Here is a 22,318-nt window from a genome sequence, read left to right as displayed (position 1 = left end):
TTAATGAAAAAATCTGAGAGTTTTGTAACAGGATTAGGATGAGCTAGCTAGATGGGATGTTCTGTTTTTGTATGTCAAGAGGGAGCATTTATGTTTGAAGAGTAAAGGGGGAATTAGGGAAATAAAGAAGATGCTGCGCCCTCCCTTGGCCGCATCCCAGTTCTCTGCCCACCAGCCATTTTTGCCCAGAGCAGACCCTAGAACAAAGTCTCATTTATCTGAAAGAGCTCTGCGTGGCCCAAGTCTCAAGTGGCGCCCGATTTCTGTTCTCAGGCCGATCATTTAACACCTCCCAAGGGCGTCTCCGCGATACCATCGCAGGCCATAACGGTGCACCTCTCGGCTCTGGGGAGCCTGTCAAGCGCATCTACCGGGTCCGGAGTGGGAGTGAGGCTCAGTACCTAGCGGAGGGGGAAAGGCGTGCCCACCAGCCCTGCCATTCCAGGCGCGGGGGGGTGGGAGGATCTGGCAATTAGGCTGGTTTCAGCTACAAAGAGTCCTGGTCTCCGAGTCCCGAGTTCCAGTTCCTGCCATTTCCGAGCTCGCTGACCTGAGGCAGGTCACCGCCAACTCTGAACCTGTTTTGCATTTGTAAAATGAGAAGGCTGCACGACCCGGACCCACCCAGGCACCGTCTCAGTGCGAAGGTGCTGCCCCTTTAAGGAGGGCGGGGGAGCGGAGGACGTGGCCGCGCCCCCTTCCTCTCCTCCCCGCGCCCGCCCGACCACCTGTCTCCGGCCTCGCCCCGCCTCCTTGGGGAGGGGCGGGGGCGCAGGGGGCGGGGAAGGAAGGCAGAGGATTTACCTTGCGGGGCGGGCGCGCGGCGCATGCGCACGGCCGGACAGGTCCGCGGCGCCCTCACTTCCTGGCATTCCTCCCTCCCCCTCCTCGCCGTTACCCTGTACATCCGGGTCACTTGCCCTCCCCGCTTGGAGCCGCTGCCGCTGCCGCCGCCGCTGCCGCCGCCTGGCTCGTCGCGGCTCCGCTACAGGGGCAGGTGCGGAGGGGCTCCCGGTCCGGCCGCCGCCGCTGCCCCGCTCCGGGCCCGGGGCTCCCTCTAGCGCCGCTGAGGAGCTGCCGGCGCGGCTCGAGGAGGGCGGAGGAGCGGGGCTGGGAGAGGCTGGAGGCTCGCGCGGAGGGTGAGTGGTTTATTTTTACCCTTCTCCCCGCTTCCCTCACGCCCCTCGCTTGCCGGCTCCTCGACCCCATGTTGGCGGAGAGGCGGGGGCGGTGGGGCCCGCGCCGGCGCGGGGCTCCCTGGTTCCCCGGCGCGGAGGGCCCGCCCGCGGCCACCCCGGCGCGGCGGCGGCTGCCCCTCGGCCGCGCGGCCCGGCCCCCGCCCCCGGCGCCCATTCATTCGGGTCCTCCCGGCCGCCGCCTCCCCTGTCCCGCGCCCCGCCGCGCGTGCTCGCCGCCCCCCACCCCAAATCCTGCCGCCCCTGACCTTTGGCTCCCCGGCCTCCCTGCCCCGTCGGCGTCCCCCGGTCCCCGGAGCCCACCTCCCTTTGCTCCTCGCGGCCGCCTTTCCTCCCTCGCTCTCTCCGTGTCTCGTCCCCACATGCACACCCCCTTCTCCCGGGGACGCCGCCACCCCTGGGCACCCGGCCCTCCTGTCGCCCGCGTTGAAGTTGGTGTCTTTATTGCCCCCCCTTCCACCTGTGCGCCCAGACCGTCCAACTTCTGTACTGCATTGACCTCTTAATTCCCAGCATTTGAAGCCCGGCCTCGCTGTCCTAGGGTGTGGTCTGAGTTTGTTTCCAAAACACACAATTTGTACTATAATTACCCCAATCTATGACTGTCAAACTGTCGTGGAAGTGGCACTTGCCTTGCGCGTGTATGTGTTTCTCTGGCTATTCTGGGCCATACCAAATATGATCTTCTATTTATTTATTTATTTTTTTTTCTGGAAGAGTACCTATGATGGATTAATTTTCTCCGAGTGTAAAATTTGGCAGAAGATTGTTCTTCTTGCTCCTCCTCCACATTCCTCCTCGCTCGGTTCCGTGACTGATTTGCAACATTACCTGTTAATACTGTTTGTTTCTGAGACTTTTTCTGGTCTCATTTGGCAACAGCAGTTATTGGGCATCCCCTGGGGTGCAGAATACTGATGGAATGCCTGAATTCTTGCAGCACCACAAAGTGCTGTTCTGGATAAGACAGAGATTTTTGGAATTTGTTTACACTTTTTTTTCCCCTCCCGTAAATTTATTGAGTTTGCCATCTTTTTACTCCTTAATCTTTACGTGAGAAATGTCTGTCAGTCAATTTTGTGTTTGTATAATCTAGCAATTTGGCAGACTGACATTCCAGAGGAGAGTTTTGTATGTCTAGAGGAATTTCAATCATTTAGGTGTTTGGGGACTTAGTGCAAATCATTTTATGCTAATACACCTCAAGAAAAATACACTGATCCTTTTAATTCCTTAATTGTGTTTAATAATAGAACCAGAAGCTTTGTGTCTACAACAACTTGATAATTGGGCCTTATTTGATAGCCCATTTGTGAAGTGTTGCATTTAACTAAAACTGCCTGATCGGCATTTGTGAAATGAAATGACAGCACTTTTTTTTTCCCATGTAACTTTCATAGTCCATAATGAACTCCAGGGAAAGGTCTTAGTCCTGAAGTACACCTACCTGCCTATCAGTACTATACAATTGTTATCAATAACAATGGCATTTTCGAACAGTCCTTTCTTCTGGGGGCTTGGGTATTAAAAAAGGCACTTGGCTGATTGTCCCCGTTTAGGTTTTGGATAACCACTCTAGCAGTAAGATTTCTTAATTCAGTCAACATTGCAGTTTTTTGGTAGAACCATTTTGCTAGATAGTGTCTTTTAATTTCCTTGAAACTTTAAGAGTTATGTAGCTGCCTCAGAGGAAACTCTTACTTTGTAAAATGTTACAGGATGTATAGTATGAACTCTAGGTTATTTGATAATTGGATAGAGGCTAGATTTTTCTCTCCTAAGAAAGTGGTTGATCAAAGGGAGGCATGATTAGTAAATTGATTCTAGTTGCCCCAGCAAAAATATAATTTTAGGTGTTGAATAAAACTAAGTGAATGTAGTTTATTTCTGATAGATTACAGATGACTTTTAACATAATCAAACTTAAAACTAATTTCTCTGAACTTTCCCCAAAAATGGGTAAAAAATTATATGTTAAGCAGTGTCACGCTTTGGATTATTTGACTCATATTTCAAATGGTCATTTTACCTTTACTTAGTAAGTGATTGATTGAGGGATATAGAGGATGCTTATTTTATTTTACTCCTAGTCTCCTTGGGGAAAATACTGGACTGTCACTTACATGAGGCTACTTAACTCATTAAGTATTGATGCACTCAGCTGTTAGAGCCTATAATTTTCTCTTTCACTGTTTAAGGAAAACAAAATTATAATATTTGGAAATATTTAATTATATTGTTAGTGGCATGCCCACTATTATATTTGCTCTCTCCTTTTCTGTTACTCCACCAGAGTTTAGCACAGTGCCTTGCTGGTGCACAGCAGATATGCAATAAATGTTTTGAATAATTGAATGAATGGTAAGGTCAAAGAGTTTTCAACTGTAACATCATTTTGTAATTATGGGGCAAAAGTTTTGGAGAAAGATGTTGATTGCTCCAGCTGCAGTCTTCTCAAGTAGCTTGTATATTTTGAGGATTGCTATATTTGATTATTTAAACTACTTTGAGATCTTTGGTGAGAAAAGTACAATAGATTGGCATTTGGTGTTATGCCTTAGTTCATTGAATGGATTCATTCACTTAGAATAGATATTTGATATGTCTGTCTTGTCAGCATTCATGAGCAATAGTCAATTCAGACAATTTCTTGTGCATTTAAAGTTCCTAAAAGTCAGCATAAAAATTTTTGGATGCATAAGCTCATCCTATATTATGACCAGTTCACTAAATTAGGTTAATTTTTCAAGGAATATTTTTTCATACGGCAAAAATGAAAGGCATAATCTGATGACAGTGGTTACTTAATATTTCAGTTGTGATGATGATGATTAATGTTAACAGTAACTAACACTTACGGAGTGTTTATTACTTACCAGGCAGTGTTATAAGACATTGAATCTTTACAACAACCCTGTTAGGGAGGGAGGTAGTTATTAGTATTCTCAATTCACAGACTAGGAAGCTGAGGTTAAGTAATTAGTGACACAGCTACTTCGTGATAGAGCTGGCTCTTGGCTCTTAAATATTATGCTGTAATATCGAACGCCTACTATGTGCCAAATTCTCCATATACATTAGGTTTGTTGTATGACAAGCTTGTGAGGTGTGGGTTAATTCCTAATTAACATTAGGAAAGTAGGGCTCAGAGAGCTCAGGTAACTTGTCCAAGTGTGCCCTCAAATAGGATGAAGAAGGCTGGTGTTTCAGCCCAGGCCTCTATGACTTGTAGTCTTTACTAAAGTTCTATTTCAAAGTACTAATTTGAGCTCCTGTACTTTATATTATATATTTAGAAGGCATGCTTAAAACAGCACATCTCAAAACTTTCTCAGCTGCCACACAAGATGGGTAATGTTGACTTGTTCTCTGTGGGAGCAATACAGGATTATAATTTCTTCTTCACTGACTGGAGCTTCACCCCTTTCCCGCTCGGGCAAGTATATTGGAATGCAGCTGAGTGACATTGTAAAACTTTGTAAACAAGGAAATCATTCTTAGAATTTTGATTCTTTAAATATACACATTTCTTGTGACACATGCCACATCCTGATAGTGGTACCGTGGGTGAGAATGCCTGTTTTCAGAGATATTGGCTGATTTTATTTAATTAGAAGACCTAATGCAAAGGGGTGTGTGCGTGTGTGTGTGTGTGTGTGTGTGTGTGTATGTATTTTTTTTTAAAGATTTTATTTTTCCTTTTTCTCCCCAAGCCTCCCGGTCCATAGTTGTGTATTTTTAGTTGTGGATCCTTCTAGTTGTGGCATGTGGGATGCCGCCTCAGCATGGCTTGATGAGCAGTGCCATGTTCGCGCCCAGGATTCGAACCGGCGAAACCCTGGGCCACCTAAGCAGAGCGTGCCAACTTAACCACTCTGCCACGGGGCCAGCCCCCCAAAGATGTATATTTTTTGTAGCTATTTTATTTATTTTGAAAAGATGACATTAGTGGTATATGGTTGTATTTGACACTGTGAAGCTTTCAATCCTGCACAGTTATTTTCTGCCATGCAAGTAATCTCTACCTGATGTATTCTAGTTCATGCATTATGTGTGGTATATATTAAATCTAGACTGATACACATGCTTTTTCCTGGCCTAGAATACTTCTTCCAGTCATAAATTGGCATGTTCTCAGATAATCCAAATTAGACTGAATATTAATTTAGGTCAATAATTTTCAGAAAAAACTTTCTATGAAAAAAAATCATGACATTCCCAGATATTGTTATTTGGGGATTATTTATGTCATTTCTCTTAGGGTAATAGAGAATTAAAGGCACTAATTTAAATGAAATTTGAGATTTAGTAGATCTTGAAGTGGACTTTTATAGTTTGTTGACTTGTGCTCTTATTAAGAGATTCTACTCATTGTAAAATTTTAGTATATATGGACAAAAACCTTGTATTTAAGCCCTGATTTGCTCTTGTCTGATAGTGTGAAGATTCTCAGACTGTAAGATGGGAATAATAATGTCTCTATGTGCCTCACAACACTCTTGCAAAATTTTTATACTAATTTCAGTGCAACATAACAGAGAAGATAGACTCTAATTTCACGAAAGGAATGCATTTCCAAGTTTAATGATCATTACACGTTTTTTGTTTTTGATCATGTATTTCTTTGACACCTGGCACAGTACTTGTTGTATGATTACCATTAAACACCTGAATAGTTATTGAGCACATAAGCAGGGTTATGTAACAGTGAATAAAGTGTTAGTGGTCCCTCCTTATGGTAGAGTAGAAGATAGAGAAAAATAGACAGTATGAATTTAGTGCTCTGTGTTTCACAGGTACCTAGTCTTAAATTTTATGAGTCAGGATAAAAGCTCACGTTGTAATGCCATCTAAACTAAGACCTGAAGAGTGGACCAGTAGTCAGGCAAAAGGGAGAATGCATGGGCCCAGGAAGAGGGAAAGGCAAAAGCCCGGAGGTGAGAGGTCACGTACATTTTAGAAATGGATACTGGTTCTGTATGGCAGTAATATAAGATGTAAAGGAGGTGTGGGAAAGAGGTACACAGTAAGCAAATTGTAAGGCAGGCTGCATGAGTCATGTTAACAAGTTCAGGTCAGTTTGGACTTAAGGCTATGGGGAAACCCTTATAGGATTTTAGGCAGGGAGAGAGTGAAATACTCGTTTGTCCCTTCAAAAGATTATTTTGACAAATTTTGGAGAATGGATTGAAGGTGAAATAAGATTGAGTACAGGGAGGCAGATTAAGAGTATGTTGCTAAAGTCCAGGAAAGAATTTATGTTGATCAGTACTTGAATATTGACAGTGGAAGGATGTTGTTGAATCTGTAAGATTTGGTGATTTACTCGATGTGGGCTCCATTGAGCCAGTGACTTTGTTTCCACTGGTAGAATAGGGGATAAGTTTCCGCCAGAGGGCTCGCTACCATTTTTTCATGTAAAGACGACTTGTTGCTGGGCCAAGGGAAAGCCAGATGTATTCTCAGATATGCATTTTCATTTGACTCTCCACATTGTTAGTCATTGAGAATGAGTTGACCCACCCCAAAGTAGGAATATCACTCTGGAGGCTCATGAGGCCTCCATGAGTCAGGCGTTCAGTTTCCACAAGAGCCCAGTAGCAAGCTGATAGCTGCTTTCCTAAAGGAGTGTGCCGGATAGCTGTGTCAGGGAGGCAGAGTCCAGAACCCCCACAGGCACCTCCAGGTGGAAGCTGCCTCCCTTTGTCAGAGGCTTCAGTCACTAAAATCGTGACTCACAGAGACTTGTAACTCAAAATGGTTGTTAGAGTTGGGGGCCTCAAAGGTAGTGGCACTTTTCTACATGCAGCCCTTCTTGATTGAGAAAATCCACTCTGGCACTTATAGGATGGGGAAGTACAACCATGTAACACATCAGTTCCTGCTATACATTAGGATGTAGAAGTGACAACAGCAAGGCACTGAACTGGCCCAAAGAGCCCCATCCATAAGTCACATTCATTTCCCTTTCCTACCGTAAATCTTTCCCAAACCCTATTAGCTGAATCTGGATGTTCCTCCCTCCATGGGACCAGATAGGATGGTGACCTGTGTGCCTGTATCCAAGAGAGCCATAAAATTTTGAGTCCTTCCAAAGCTCCCTGGGCAGCCTCAGAGGGGTATGCATGTCTTTCAGTCCCTTTTGAGGGTCAGGGAGACCTCAGCCCCATCACTTATTTTTCTCTGTAAAGCAGAAGAGTTTGTGGGTAGAAGTAGAGAGGGATGGAGAAGGAGGCATGGAGGGAGAGAGCAACCCTGTCTCAGTAATCAAGGCACTGTATTCACTTTCAGTCACTCCCTCGTAGTTCAACCAAAGGAACTTCTAATACGTTTGGTCCGTCTGAAGCTCTGTATTGGCAGCAACATCATCATTACTTAGACGGTCTCTTTTAGCTTTGGGGATTTCTTGGTTCAGCAGTCACAGCCACATTGCCGTTCACCTGGAGACAAGGGGCTTGTTGCCTCATTGTCATGACACATCCCTTCCTCTGCCAGCCCAGAGGAGAAATGAATAACAACCAGGTCACCTTTTGGGTGATGGATTTCAATCCCACTTCTCTGCTCAGTTTCTAAATGTTAATTCAGCTCCTGTTCATCAACATGTAGGAGAGTTGGGGATCCTTATTCCCACCTTCTCCCCACCTACCACAAGGATCAGTCTCAGATCCTAGGATGTCATCTCATTTCTCAAAATTCTGCCCTTGGAGGCCTTTATCCTCTCTCTTCTAGAAAGTCATGGCTGTGTCGCCATCTCATCTTGTTGCCAAAACTGTCCAGAACCATGACAGTCTGAGATCTTACCTTACTTGCATGCTACTAAGTTACTGTGCCACATTTTCATCGATGCCGGTAGAAGACATGACTCTCCATGTGTCAGAGAAGAAGGACAGTTTATTACTTTCAGTAATAGCAGTAGCCAGAGTATCACCATTTGTGCTGGTTTCTTGACCCTCAGTCTCCAGGGTGAAGTGAAGAGGGCTAACTCTGTGGCTACGTTATTGGAGAGAAGCCCTGAGTTTAGGGAACCTAGATCTTTTAGAATGAGCAGTATGCGTGCCTGCCCTTTTCTTTGGAAGGATACGTTGTACTTACTGTATTGGATAGTAAGCATGTCTGTCCTTTGCTCCAAAGGAAGACACTGTCTTAATTTGTCAAGGCTGTTACACAGACACCCTTGAAAATAAAGTCAAGAGAGAAGGGCAGTTGTACCTCGGCTTGCACATTCAAAAAAGACCTGTGAGAATCGTTTTCCAACGTATGTAAATTGTACCTCAATAAATCTGCCTTAATGTAGTGAGAACACAGTACGTGTTATTGGTGTTCATTTCCTTGATCTGTTTTTTTGGACAAACCTATATGCAATGACATTGGTGGGATTTTGAGATTAATTTCCTCCAAGGTAAGTTGGTAACTAATAACATTTACTCAAAAAGTAATGACTAACATGTTCAGACATGTTTTGATTTGAAAAAAACTGTATCTGGTCTTTTAAGAATTTCAGGGACATTAAATTAAAGTGAAATATGAGAAAACCACCTTGGGTTGCAAGCTTTGAGATTACTTTGATTTCGTTTATGTCAAACTATAGTTCTCTGCTTAAAATTCTGGCAAATTCTAACAAACAAAACATTGTTAATTAAGCACAACATTTTAAAGGGAGGCTTCTTTTGCTTTAGATCTTGGGACAGGGTAGATTTAGGGGAATAAGAGAGGCTAGCATTGTTTGGAGGGAGGTTTAAACTTATAATTTTTCATGTTTTTTTTTTAAGGGGATAAGACTCCGTTTTTATCAATTAGCATGTTATAAATCCTCCCTTCTAGTTATTTTCTGTAAACAAGTGTTCTAAACATAATATTTGGAAAGCTGACTTGCGAAGATTTTTTGTTAGATTTGAACTTGTTTTGACTTAAATATTTAGTGTGTTCTGATAGTACATAAATATATTACCAAGTTCTTTTTAAAAGTACAGAGAAGTCATCTTCGTTTATTCCATTCATTTGGGTTAAAGTGTACATGAATTTACAGACTTGGAAATGTAAGATAATCTTCTACCTGTCATGATGCCAGTTCTAAGTAGCTAGTGGGTAAAGTAGATTGATGCCTGAGAATCAAGGGCTGAAGACCTTGGAAAAGAGTCTGATAATTGGGACTTCGTATATTAAAATATGAATATGGTTAAACTAAAGCTTTTCTTTTTTATTTATAGAGCAGTGTGTTGAAGCAACAGTCAAAATATGTAGCCTGGGGTTGGCAACCCTTTGAAATGGGGTGCCAAAGTTCCATTATAGTATGTGTCATGGTGACAACTGGCCTGTGTTCTGTCTTTGGTATGTGTCACTGACCCCTTCTTAGTAATCTATTAGCCTATTAAATGTGTCTTTTAAGAACTTTATTTTAGCTGATTTTCAGTGTTCTTCCTTTATAAGCAACTTTTAAAAATAGTGTATATTGTTTAATAAAGTCAAATTTAATTTTTTAAACCGTTCTTGGTTTGCCTAGTTTGGGTAGGCAGCCTAAGTATGTAAATAATTTTAAAAATATTTAAGAACTTTAGGATATACAAGCAAAGCCTTTTGTGAAGTTCTTTACTATCTCTGGTCTCTCTGATCCCTTCTAGAATCTTATTTGGGCTTCACAAGTAAGAGATGAATGAACAGTTTTTTAAAAAGTATAGCTAGTTTGCGGTAGTATAGGAAACTGTCCGCAAGTCATAAAGTAGGGCTAAACAGGTGCTCTGAGACAATTTTCCTAGGCAGTTTTTTCTCCTTGTAGCAAGGTTACGTTGCATGTCAAGTCTCGTTAACTAATTCACTGTACCTAACCTTTATATACACCCTCTTTCCTCATTCTCTGTAAAATGGGAAATGTAAGCAATTCTTTTCACGGATTAGTTGAGAATACTGAAAAAGAGACTGCCAGGAACTATTTATTACTTGAATAGTAGTGAATAGGTTTAAATATTTAATGTGTTCTGGTATTTTATAAATATATTTACCAAGTTGTTTTCAAAAGTACAGAGAAGTCATCTTCCACTTATTCTATTCATCTGGGTTAAAGTGTACATGAATTTACCTTCAGGCCGTGTCTCCTTAGATGTGGCCTTGCTGGATTTCTGTCAGGGAGTTCTGCAGCAGGCTTTGGATAGTTCTGCCTTTGTTTTTAGTCTCTGGTATAGGAACATACAAATACATAATATACATATGTGTGTGTGTTTTTGTTTCTGTATAGCTGTATTCCTCTTATAATCTTGTATAGCCGAAGGACATAATTAATGTGGAAGAAGCTTATGACTTTTTTTTAATCTTAGTAAAGACGTGGGGCTAAAAGAGATGTGCTCCCATGACTCTTAGAAGTACGCTACAAAAAAGTAGAAAGGAAAAATCTCCTTTAGTCCTGACAGTAGAGATAAGTGTTTTTACATGTGCTATTTTGATATGCTATTTTCATGTATATTTTCTTTTAATACAGTTTTGTTACGTTACTGATTTTTAATTGGGCGTCTAGAAAAAATAATTCCTTCAATACACATAATCATGTGCTAACTTTTTTTTCACTGTCTTTTTAAAAACAATTTTATTGAAGTATACAGATTAAATTCACCCATTTTAAATGCACAATTCAGTGATTTTTAGTAAATTTACTGGACCATAGTTCAGTTTTGAAACATGTCCATAAGCCCAACCCAGTAAGTTCCCTGTCCCTTATTATACTTCATCTTCATTTCCTACCCCCAGCTCCAGGCAACCACTTACCTAGTTTCGATCGATTTTCCTTTTCTGGTCATTTCTTATTAATGAAATCATTCAATATATGTTTTTTTGTGTTTGGCTTCCTTCACTTAACATAATGTTTTTGAGGTTCATCCTTGTTGTTGAGTGTATTAATACTTTGTCCCTTTTTATTGCTGAGTAGTATTCCATTATTTGGATAGGACATATTTTCTTTATTCATTCACCATTTGATAGACATTTAGATTGTTTCTACTTTTTGGCTATTATGAACATTTGCCTGCAAATATTGCGCCTTTTGGGTAGATGCCTAGGAATGGAATTGCAGGGTCATGCTAAGTTTATGTTTAACTTGTAAAGAAACTGTTAAACTCTTGTTCAGACTGTACCATTTTACATCCCACCGGCAGTGTATGAGGATTTCACTTTCTCCAAAGCCTCCCAACATTTATTGTCTTTTTGGATTATAACCATTCTAGGGGATGTGAAGTGGTATATTATTGTGGTTTGAATATGCTTTTCCCTAGTGACTAATGATGTTGAACATGTTTTCAAGCCATTTTCATGTCTCTTTTGGTGAAATGTCTATCAGATCTTTTGGCCATTTTTAATTGGGTTGTCTTCTTACTGAGTTGTAAGAGTTCTTTATGTTTGACATTCAAGGCTTTTATTAGATACATGATTTGCAAATATTTTCTCTGTCTATGTTTTATTTTATTTTCTTAATAAGATCTTTTGAGGTGCAAGGTTTTTGAATTGTGGTGGAGTCCAGTTTACCTTGTTTTCTTTTCTTTTAAGTATCATGCCTTTGGTGCTGTGTCCAAGAAATCTTTGCCCAACTCAAGATGATGAGGTTTACTCCTAGGTTTTCTTCTAAAAGTTTTCTAGTTTCAGCTCTTACATTTAGGTCTGTGATCCATTTTTAACTTTTTGTGTGTAACATGAGGTAAATTTCTCAGTTCATCTTTTTGTATATAGATATCCCTTGTCTCTGCACTGTTTGTTGAAAAGATTATCCTTTTCCCCATGGAATTGCCTTGGTATCTTTGTTGATAATCAGTTGACCATAGATATATGTGTTTATTTCTGGACTCCCATTTCTGTTTCATTGATCTACAAGTCTGTCCTTCTGCCAGTACCACATGTCTCCACATGGCTTGATTACTGTAGCTTTTCATACCATATCTTAATAATGCAAATAGCCATTCTTTCCTTGTAAAAATATATGCTTATTTATAAAAAAATTGAAACAATATAGAAAAATAAAAGAAGAAAACAAAAATCACCATCTAAGTAGTAACTGTTTTGGTGAACATCCCTCCAGACATTTCTGCACATATATGCATGTTGTATGAGTGCACACACACCCTCCACAATTATACATAAAGACACATCAGTATTTGCCCACGCTCATTGTTCTTGTGTACTTTTTGAGTGAATGCGTTTATTGTCAGCTTTAAGAGAGAACTGATTATTTTTCTTTCTTCAGGCACTTTTGTAATTCTCTGAGTTTTTACTGACATAAACTTCTGAGAAGAGTGAAGACTTTTTGGGCTAAGAACTATGAGTGCTTTTTTCTTCGTAGCATGTTAGATGGAATTTATTTCTAACTTCATCTGCTGAAAGATGACTTGAAAACAAATTTTTAAATGTGTGCTCTGTGAATGGATGGCAAATTATGTGTGAAAATTTAACAAAACTAATCCCCAAAACCAGTTTTAAGCGTTTGAAGTTTCCATAAATTTGCTCTTGAGTATGAGATTAACCTTTTGGCAGTTGTGATGAGTGTGGAGCCAGTAAATAGATGTGTATGGTGATAGAGTTTTATTTGCAGTCGTGTGAGGACTGGTCCCCGCTGCAAGCTTGCTTTTACCATGTTAACAAAGGAATAAGAACCTTTGCTCTTTTGCCCTTTGCGAATTCAACCTTGTAACCCTTGATGAAGCTGGATCCTGAGATGCTTTCAGTAGCCATCATGGAACTGTGACCAAATGCTGAAACACTTCTCATCTGAGTGTAGGTGAAGTGCCGTCATCAGAAATTCTCCTGACATTCATATTTTTCTTGTAGGATGATTTTATATCGTGAATCCATGGTGTAAAATCACAAGTAGAGATGTCATAGGTATAGGGGAGCATACAGATTATGCTTAATTTTAAAAAATTGAAATTTAATCTGTGGCAGTGGCGAGCCATTAAAGGTTTTGAGTTTGGGGAGTGATATAATGAGAGAAGTTTCAGAAAGCCACCCTCACATTGGTTTAGTGGAAGTTTGGTGTTTGAAAAAAAAAAAAAGACATGGTTAAATTGTGTGGGAAACTGGATTGCTCAATGAAATTATATAAATGAGGTCTTTCTGTATGAGATTTTGAAAACTTAAAACTTGAAATAGATTTTCAGATGACAAATGGACTCTTTACAGATGGGAAAGCAGTACACTAAAGTGTTAATGGTGGCTAGGGCTGTGTGATGGGATTATGGATTTTCCTTCCTCCTTTTTGTGGAAAATTTAGAAAAATCTTAAATATATTATGTTATAAGATGTTAAAATGGAACTCTTTTATTCCGAGTTTGGCCCTAAGTCAATAGATGCACGTTTCTAAAGTGAGTTGTAAGAACACCATACAGGTCTTGGAACAGAAAGAGCCGGAAAATGGATCTTGTGTGACTTCTGACACCTACCCCATATGTTGGTATAAAAGGATTCAGGAAGTTGGAAATTAGAAGAGCTTTTGAACTGAATTGTTGGAAATTGGAAAAGAGTTTTTGACCCATGTTCTTGGTGTGCTAGGAGTTTCTCCTAACCTCTCCCCTCCCGTCTTAGAGCGCTGCCTCTCATGTACAGAGGCTTTATGGTAACGACTTGGAGAGCCTTAATTTATAACTCATGCAGTTTGGCAGACACAGTCGGTCGATGTCTGTCTCACTCTTGCATAGGTGGAAGAGAGATGTCTGCTCTAGCAGCACAGCAAAGCAAGGTTACTGTGTGAGTGCACTGCCCATCCTCCCAAAGTTCTTTGGGGCAAGGGGTACATGTTTCCTGTGGACCAGGTGAGGGCCACTAGTGAGAGAAAGCCGGTAGGAGCAGGATGGTATGGGGTGGAGCGGGGAGGAACAAAAGGCTGGATTCCCAGAGGAGATGCGTTGTTCTGCATCAAGGGAGTTGCAGTGAGAGACTTTCCTAGGGCTGGAGTGGGTGAGAACTCCAGGGAACCCCTGAAAGCACAAGTTTAACTTTTCCAGCCAAGAGAGTCCCCATGCCCTCTGCTGACACGTCCTGCCTCACCCGAGGTTAGTCCAGTGGAAAGGAGGGGAGTAAAGCACAGTGCTTTCATACTACTCAGGCAGAGCTGGGACAGAGGGAGAAGCTGTAACCTTGAATGAAAAATTTTGATGATTATACTAAACTGGATCTATCAATTTCTAAACTCAGTTTTTATAATTTGAAAATGACCAGAGTCAATAGGCTTGCCTAGAAAAGTTCAGGGACATTAACTACCACCATAGTTAATTTTAAAGGACAATGGTGGACAAGAAGTTGTTTTGTGATTATATCCCACATTTTCTGCATGTTCAGGGTAGTGGTTATAGTTGTTTTTCTAATAAGAAAGATACCAGTGGAAGTGAATTTTTACAAGAAGGATGTGCCCATTGAGGCATTTTGGATAAAATGTTGTCAACTTTGGAACCAGGCAGATCTGTGCTTGAGTCGGATCAGCCTCTTGTTAGCAATGACATGAGGTAAGTAAACCAGTTTTTAAGGTTCATTTCCTCATTTACTTTTGTTTTTAAAGATTGGCACCTGGGCTAACAACTGTTGCCAATCTTCCTTTTTTTTTTTCTGCTTTATCACCCCAACCCCCCGCCCCGTACACAGTTGTATATCTTAGTTGCAGGTCCTTCTAGTTGTGGGATGTGGGACGCCACCTCACTGTGGCCTCACGAGTGGTGCCATGTCCGCGCCCAGGATCCGAACCTTGGGCCCGCCACAGCAGAGCGTGTGAACTTAACCACTCGGCCACAGAGCGGGCCCCTCTCATTTACTTTTTATAAAGAGGGTGACATCACCTGTTCTGCAGTGTGCTACGCAAAATTTATGCTATCAAAATGCCTGGTATGTAATAGGTATTAACAAATATTAATAACTTTTTTCCCTCCCTATAGCAAGTGTTTCCTATAGTTTTAAATGTTTTTACTCTCCTTAACATGTGTTTTACTTCTAAACATATTCCTTAAAAATACCAAATGGATTAGGAGATTTAGTATGACTGCTGGATGCTATCAGGGATATAAGAAATGTTAGTTTTAAGTATAGCTAAAAATTACACTTTTAGGGGCCGGCCCTGTGGCTGAGTGGTTAAGTTCACGTACTCCGCTTTGGTGGCCCAGGGTTTCACCAGTTCAGATCCTGGGCGGGGACATGGCACCGCTCATCAGGCCATACTGAGGTGGCGTCCCACATAGCACAACCAAAAGGACCTACAACTAGAATATACAACTATATACTGAAGGGCTTTGGGGAGAAGAAGAAGAAAAAAAGGTTGGCAACAGAGGTTAACTTAGGTGCCAATCTTTAAAAAAAAAAAATTCCACTTTTGATTGGAAATGTGGAAGATTTTCAGAGAGAATGAAAATTTGTTTTACTTATGTGTTGGTTTTTAGTGAGGAAACATATGAATTAGGGGTCTAAAGAAAAGGTAGGCCCAGGTGGAAAATCTTTTCATTACTGTTCTTGGAGCAATTTGGAATATATAAAACTAAAAGAAGGCATCTTATTGCAACTTGGTAAAAAACAGTATCATTCTGCTGTTGTTTTTTCCTTAAAATGTACTACTTTTCCTGGAAAGTTTTTTAGTTATTTGATGTATTTTAAAACGATCTTGGTATTTTGTCGTCTTTCTGGATGTTCTCTTATACTTTTTTTTTTTAAGATTTTATTTTTTTCCTTTTTCTCCCCAAAGCCCCCCGGTACATAGTTGTACATTCTTTGTTGTGGGTCCTTCTAGCTGTGGCATGCGGGACGCCGCCTCAGCGTGGCTCGATGAGCAGTGTCATGTCCGCGCCCAGGACTCGAACCAACGAAACCCTGGGCCACCTGCAGCGGAGCGCACGAACTTAACCACTCGGCCTCGGGGCCAGCCCCTCTCTTATACTTTTTTAATGTTCAAATTTTTATACTTTGAAACAAAATTTTCTTTTTAATGATATAGGCACCTCTTAAATGTCTCAAAAAGTTGATTTATGTCATCTGTAATTTCAGAGTATCTTTATTGTTTATACTCTACACCTCAGGGTTATGTTTGTAATGTAGTTAAGTTTTGCTTTTTGTAGGAATGGCTTTAAATTAGGAAGGAAGTTATAGTTAACCTTTCTGTTTGAGTCCAGAATATTCTTTATAAATCATTCAAGGGTCTTTGGTTGCAAGTTGATGAAACTGAGAGGGTAATTTGGACGGAAAAGGAACTTACTAGGATGGTGGCAGGTAGCTCACAGATTTGGTGGAAAAACTAGGAATCCAGGTTCAAAACATGAGTGGTAACCAAAGGAGGACGAGCATCAAGAATATACAACCCAGATTGTGTTTCAGGAACAGTCTGGTTAGCACACTGGGTGCTGATCTCTTGTTGCTGCCACTGTGAGTGATTTCTCAAGATAAGTCGTGGGAGTGGAGGTGTGGTGTTTGTGGGCTGACCTTCCCTGACCTCCACACTTGTGCTCCATTACCCTCCATGTCATCATTTGGAGGCCCTTGACCTGGCAAATTTAACATGGCCAAGATGAAACTCCTGGTGTTTTTGTAACCCCATACCTTCTCCTTCCCACCAGCCAGTTGGTCTTAGAAGTTGTTCTGTAATCTGAATTTGTCAGGTTTATGTCTCCTTATAAGTAGATTCAAGCTAAACATATTTGACAAGTATTTTACATAGGATAATATGAGGACTTACCATTGTATCACATCAGGAGGCACATAATGTCCCTCACATTTTTTGATGATAACCAACCTTGATTCCTCAATTAACATGGTGTCTGCCAGATCTCTCCACTGTAAAGGCATATTTTAAAATATAGATTTTTAAAAAAATCACGTGATTTATTTTAAAATCATGTTTATTTATTTTTTCCAATCGGAAATATCTAGGTAAAAATTACTGATGATATGAAAGTATTCATAACAGCAGTAGAAATATTCCAATGAAACATTCATTTGGTTTGTGGGTATTTATCTGTTGAATCATTTAAACTAAGATGTTTGCGAAATAGAGGTACCACAAAACTAGTTTCTTCCCCATGTAGCTTGAAGTTTTGATTTGTTGGTTTGCTTTTCTATTCTTGTGTTTATCCTAATGTTTTGAGAATAAAAATACTCAAATACACTGTTTTGAGCATGGAGCACAAAATAGTACGCGTGCATGTTGACACTGATTTCAGGAAATGGACAATCCCTCCTTACTACATAAAAGGCAGCACGGGGCAGTATACACATGTATGCCAGAATCTGAGAATACTGAATGTTTTCCACTTGGGTCTGTGCAAAACGTCTAAAAGTTAGGAAAAACAAAGTTCCACTAAAGACTTACCAGTTCTTTTGAGAAGTTAAATTAACCTATATGATACGATTGCTTTTGTAGTTGTATGTATTGATGTTTTAGCTATTGAACCCATTGGATATCATGTGGCTACTTTCATTCTTAGGAGAATGGCCTGTGAGACATGTAGGTAGTTTTTAAAAAGAGAAGATAAACACAGGAAAAAATCCATTTCATCCCAGGATGTGTTGCATGTTTGCCTATGTGTTTTAAAGATAAAGCTTTAACATATAAATATATACTCTTTGGTCATTAAAGAGAAATTTTTAGAATAGAACATGCCCTTTTTTGGAAGTGTTTTTCCCTCATTTGTTTGTAAGTTCAGGCTTGAATGGTCAATATCTGGAATTATCTAAACTGCAGTAAGTAGAAATAAAAGAAGGGCAAACAGATTAAGGTTCAGACATGTATAGCAAATAGAATAGTGATTGTTGAAAACATTGCTGTAGTTTTTGTATTTGGTGGGACTGAAAAATCTTACCCATTGTTCTGTGGAATTCTTGATGTTGCCTCAGTCTCAGTTAAAAAAAGTCTTAAGGACTTTGGTGTTAATGTATTATGTACCCCTTGTTAGCAATCAGATGTATAGCATTTAAAATGCCTTTTTTAGGAGGAGAGAATATTCTCCTTTTCCAGGTTAGTGGATATGCATATATAAATCCTAAAAAAAGAGTTTTACTTAATTTAAAGCATATGAAAAATGTCTTTGGAAGTTGTTAGTGGTGGTGTGTTTTGAACGTACAAGGCAAACTCAAACGTCATCACTTCTTTAGCTTTTTCTGAACTGTCCTCTAGATGTAATTCAGTTACTCCCTCATCTGTTTTCCCTTAGCAGTTTAGCCACAGAACCCTAGTATAGCATTTTGCTTAATTACACTGTGTTGTAGTAATTTGTTTACATGTCATCGCAGAGACTGGGAGCTTCTGGAGGGCAGGTCTTGTCTTACTCAGCATTTTATACAGCTGGCCTATTGGAGGTCCTCTGCTAATCTTGGTTAAATTGCCATTAGGAGCAGTTTAGCAATTTTTTTAAGATTATGTGACAAGGCATTTTTTATAGTCTTTAAAAAAAATCTATTATTTGATTGCTGCCAAGACAGCTGTGCAGTAATTTCACGTATCAGATATACAGTATCTCTCCAAAGTGGTTAACTAGCTTGTTGCAAATGAGTTGTTTTGTCAGCCTGGAAAAACCGTCATCTGTATAGTCGTGGTCAACATGTTAAGAGTACTTTATTTAAAGTCTCTTTATTACTTTACTTTTTAATAGGAGAAATTAATACAATTTTCTAAATTTTGTCAGTTATCTGCTACCTTTATATTGATCTCTCCATATCTCATTTTCCCAAAACAAATCTTTTTAGCAGGATGACCAGTTTTGTGGGGCCATAACTCTAAATAAGTTGCATTTATTCCAGTCTCCTTAAATCTTTTATCAGTTGTTTGCCTATTCAGTTGTCCGCTCATTCAGCATATACACACTGGGGACTAGAAGGTGTCAGGCATTGTTCTTAGAGCAAGGGCTGCAGTAACTGGACAGGCTGTGATAACAGCTTTCAGTTCTGGGAAGGAGCCAGACATTTTGATGAGTGATATGATGTGTTATGGGGCCCGTGAGAAGATACTTAACTCACACTTGGAATATACCTTCTCTCATGCTATCCTGTCCTCTAAATTTCTGTTGTAGTTGTGGTCTGTGACAATAATCTGGTATGGAGAGAATTGTTATGGACTTGTTACTTTTTATATATGCAAATATTATTTCCACAGGAAGTCATTAACCTCTTTCAGGATAAAGATTGTCTTACTTCTTTGTGTCTCAAGCACTGCTGGAGACGCAATAAAGATTTTAATAATATTTGTTGAATTGACACACAGAAACTCCATAACTGTATGGTTCTGCTTAAACTCTTTGGGCCATTAGAACTAGGAAAAGGATGGTACTAACAGCACCTGTGCAGAGAGGATGCTGTTGGCTTAATGTGACAGGTAAGACCTGGGAAAAGAACCAGTGTAATAGGTGCTCCTCATTCTTTTGAATCTCTCAATCTTATGAGTAGGTATTATCTTCCTTTCTACAGATGAAGAAAGTGAAGCTTTGAGAGACTTAAGATTCTTGCTCAAAGTTAAAAAGCTAATGTACTCTTTCTGTCAAATTAACATCTTATGTGGATCCATATTTTTGCCAGGAAGATGATTAAATATTTGCTTTGGTCATGGAACTGTCTGGAATTAGAGCAATATATGACAACCTGGGCACAGAGCTTCTCTCTGGAGCTCACAGGCCAAATGTGGATCAGGTCTGTAATGTTGGCCTTGTTGATGTCATGCTGCAGTAGCCTGAACTAAATGGTGCGCTGGCTTGTTATTTTAAGCAACACAAATCACAACTTACCTTTTAAACCAGCCAGATTTTGCAAATTACTTCTCTAATTTTTAATGATATATTAAGGATCAAATTTTTTTTTTTTTACTTTTTATTAGGATTATGATAGTTCACAACCTTGTGAAATTTCAGTTGTACATTATTGTCAGTCATGTTGTAGGTGCACCACTTCACCCTTTGTGCCCACCCCCCACCCTGCCTTTCCCTTGGTAACTACCAATCAGTTCTCTGTCTACATGTTTAACTTCCACCTATGAGTGGAATTCAGGTCTTTTTGTTGCCCCATATGAATTTTAGGATTCTTTGTTGTATTTCTGTAAAGAATGTCATTGGGATTCTGATTGGGATAGCGTTGAATCTGTAGATTGCTTTAGGTAGTATGGACATTTTACCTATGTTTTTTCTTCCAATCCATGTGCGTGGAATGTCTTTCCATCTCTTTATGTTGTCATCAATTTCTTTCAGGAAAGTCTTGTAGTTTTCATTATATAGGTCTTTCACTTCCTCCGTTAAATTTACCCCAAGGTATTGTTTTATTTTTGTTGAGATTGTGAATGGGATTGTGTTCTTGAGTTGTTTTTCTGTTAGTCCGTTGTTAGAGTTTAGAAATGCTACTAATTTATGTATGTTGATTTTATACTCTGCAACTTTGCTGTAGTTGTTGATTATTTCTAATAGTTTTCCAGTGGATTCTTTGGGGTTTTCTATATATAAGATCATGTCGTCTGCAAACAGTGAAGGATTAAAAAATTTTAAGAGCAAGATGTGTGCATTTGATTTTATTAGTGGTTCCTCGTTTTCTTTTGCATATGTTGATTTTTCATTCTAGTATAGTCACGCGCCACGTAACGATGTTTTAGTCTATGATGGACCTCATATACGATGGTGGTCCCATAAGATTAGTGCCAAATGGCTTAGGTATATAGTAGGCTATATCATCTAGGTTTGTGTAAGTGGTCTCTGTCGTGTTTATGTGGTGACAAGATAGCCTAATGATGCTTTTCTCAGAATGTATCCCTGTTAAGTGATGCATGACTGTATATGGAATAATGCTATTTTAAAAAATTGCATAGTTGACTCATAATACAGCTGACTGTATTTTGAAATTTGTGATATGCAGTTCAGACCCAGAAGGTTGAGAATATGTTATGCTTAAATACATACTTTTGTAGAGCATTATCTTAATTTTTGGCACTTTAGGATGTTGTTGCTAAATACTTGCTTATGTTATATATTTCCAGCAATACAAAAAAATAGGTATGTCAAATTAAGATGGGAACTTAGGTTTGGGACTTTGGATTTTCCAACTGTGAAATTGCCTGTGTTTCTGTTACTATCAAGTGTAATTTTCAGAGGTACTCTTCAAAATACCACAATTGTAGAAAAGGACACCATGGTCTTTGTGTTCTTTGCTTCCAAAATAAACCATTTTCTTTCTGCTTGTGTAAGTTAGATCTGTTGATACTTAATGTATTTTTTACATAGGTTAGATCTATCAGTGTTTACTATAATTGAAAGTGAGCAATCAGCTGTTTTCTTCTTCCTTGTTGTATAGCTTATAGTATGGAGTTGAACATCATTTTTATGCCTTGGCCAAATTGACATCCTTCTTCCTTAGTTTGGATCACCTTCCAACATTGTATCCATTGCGTTCTGAATGTCGTGAAATATATCCAAGAGTTCCTTTAATATGATTTTTTTTTTTTTTTTTTACTGGTGTCACTTCTGGGACGTCTTCGTCCTTTTCATTGTAACCACTTTCCTCATTTATGTTGATAAGCTCACCTTCACAAAGTTCCTCTGACTGCATATTTAAGTCTCTAATGGTGGCAGTGTCAACATTCTCACAGTCAACTGTTTCTTCTGTAACTCAATTTATGTTCCATTAGGATTTGACTTCCAGTGTTATTGCTTTTGTTTCTTTACTGCACTTTTACATTTGGTGGCGAATTCCCTTGTTTGGTTATCCGTATATGTAAAATGTCACATGAGTTTCTTACTGGGAGACAAGGAGGAAAAACAACTACACACTTTGCAGTCTGTGTGTGACCTGAATAACAGATGTTCAGTGATCAGTCACTGACCATCTTTGAAACAAGTGATGTGGTTGGTCACTGATAATGATATAAAAGGTTGGAGAGAATTAGAAAACTCTAAAGCATTCTGTATTTTCAGTATCTTCATTTCCCATTACATTTTAAAGAGACTAGACATTTTAGAAAAAATATATTTATGGGTATGGTTTGTACATAATAATGATAGCATCAACTTACATTTATAGAGTTCCTTGTTACGTGTCAGGAACTGTTTTAAGTGCTAAACACATATTCATTTATATACTCCTCACAATAACCCAGTGAAGTAGGTATTACTGTTATCCCCTCTGCAGATGAGCAGACGAAGGCAGAGAGAGGTTAACTT

At 39.7% G+C, this 22,318-nt stretch overlaps 1 protein-coding gene across 16 annotated transcripts in view; it reads left to right on the top strand.

Annotated features, from left to right (window-relative positions):
• CYRIB (CYFIP related Rac1 interactor B) overlaps nucleotides 1-22,318 on the top strand; it is a 153,350-nt gene that overhangs the window by 60,783 nt on the left and 70,249 nt on the right. Inside the window, exon 1 of one of the 16 annotated variants that reach the window (XM_044781194.2) lies at nucleotides 775-1,139. The exons of 13 other annotated variants lie outside the window; for them this stretch is intronic. The gene's annotated coding sequence lies outside the window, so the exon portion shown is untranslated. Of the gene's footprint in view, nucleotides 1-774; nucleotides 1,140-22,318 lie in introns of those variants that run through there. 2 more of the 16 variants (XM_070481602.1, XM_070481600.1) reach the window with 2 other exon arrangements.

The sequence above is a fragment of the Equus asinus genome, chromosome 12 (genome assembly GCF_041296235.1).
Source record: "Equus asinus isolate D_3611 breed Donkey chromosome 12, EquAss-T2T_v2, whole genome shotgun sequence".
NCBI classification, from domain to species: domain Eukaryota; kingdom Metazoa; phylum Chordata; class Mammalia; order Perissodactyla; family Equidae; genus Equus; species Equus asinus.
The sequence above is the reverse complement of the archived record's forward strand: the minus strand, read 5'-3'. Positions and strand labels throughout refer to the sequence as shown.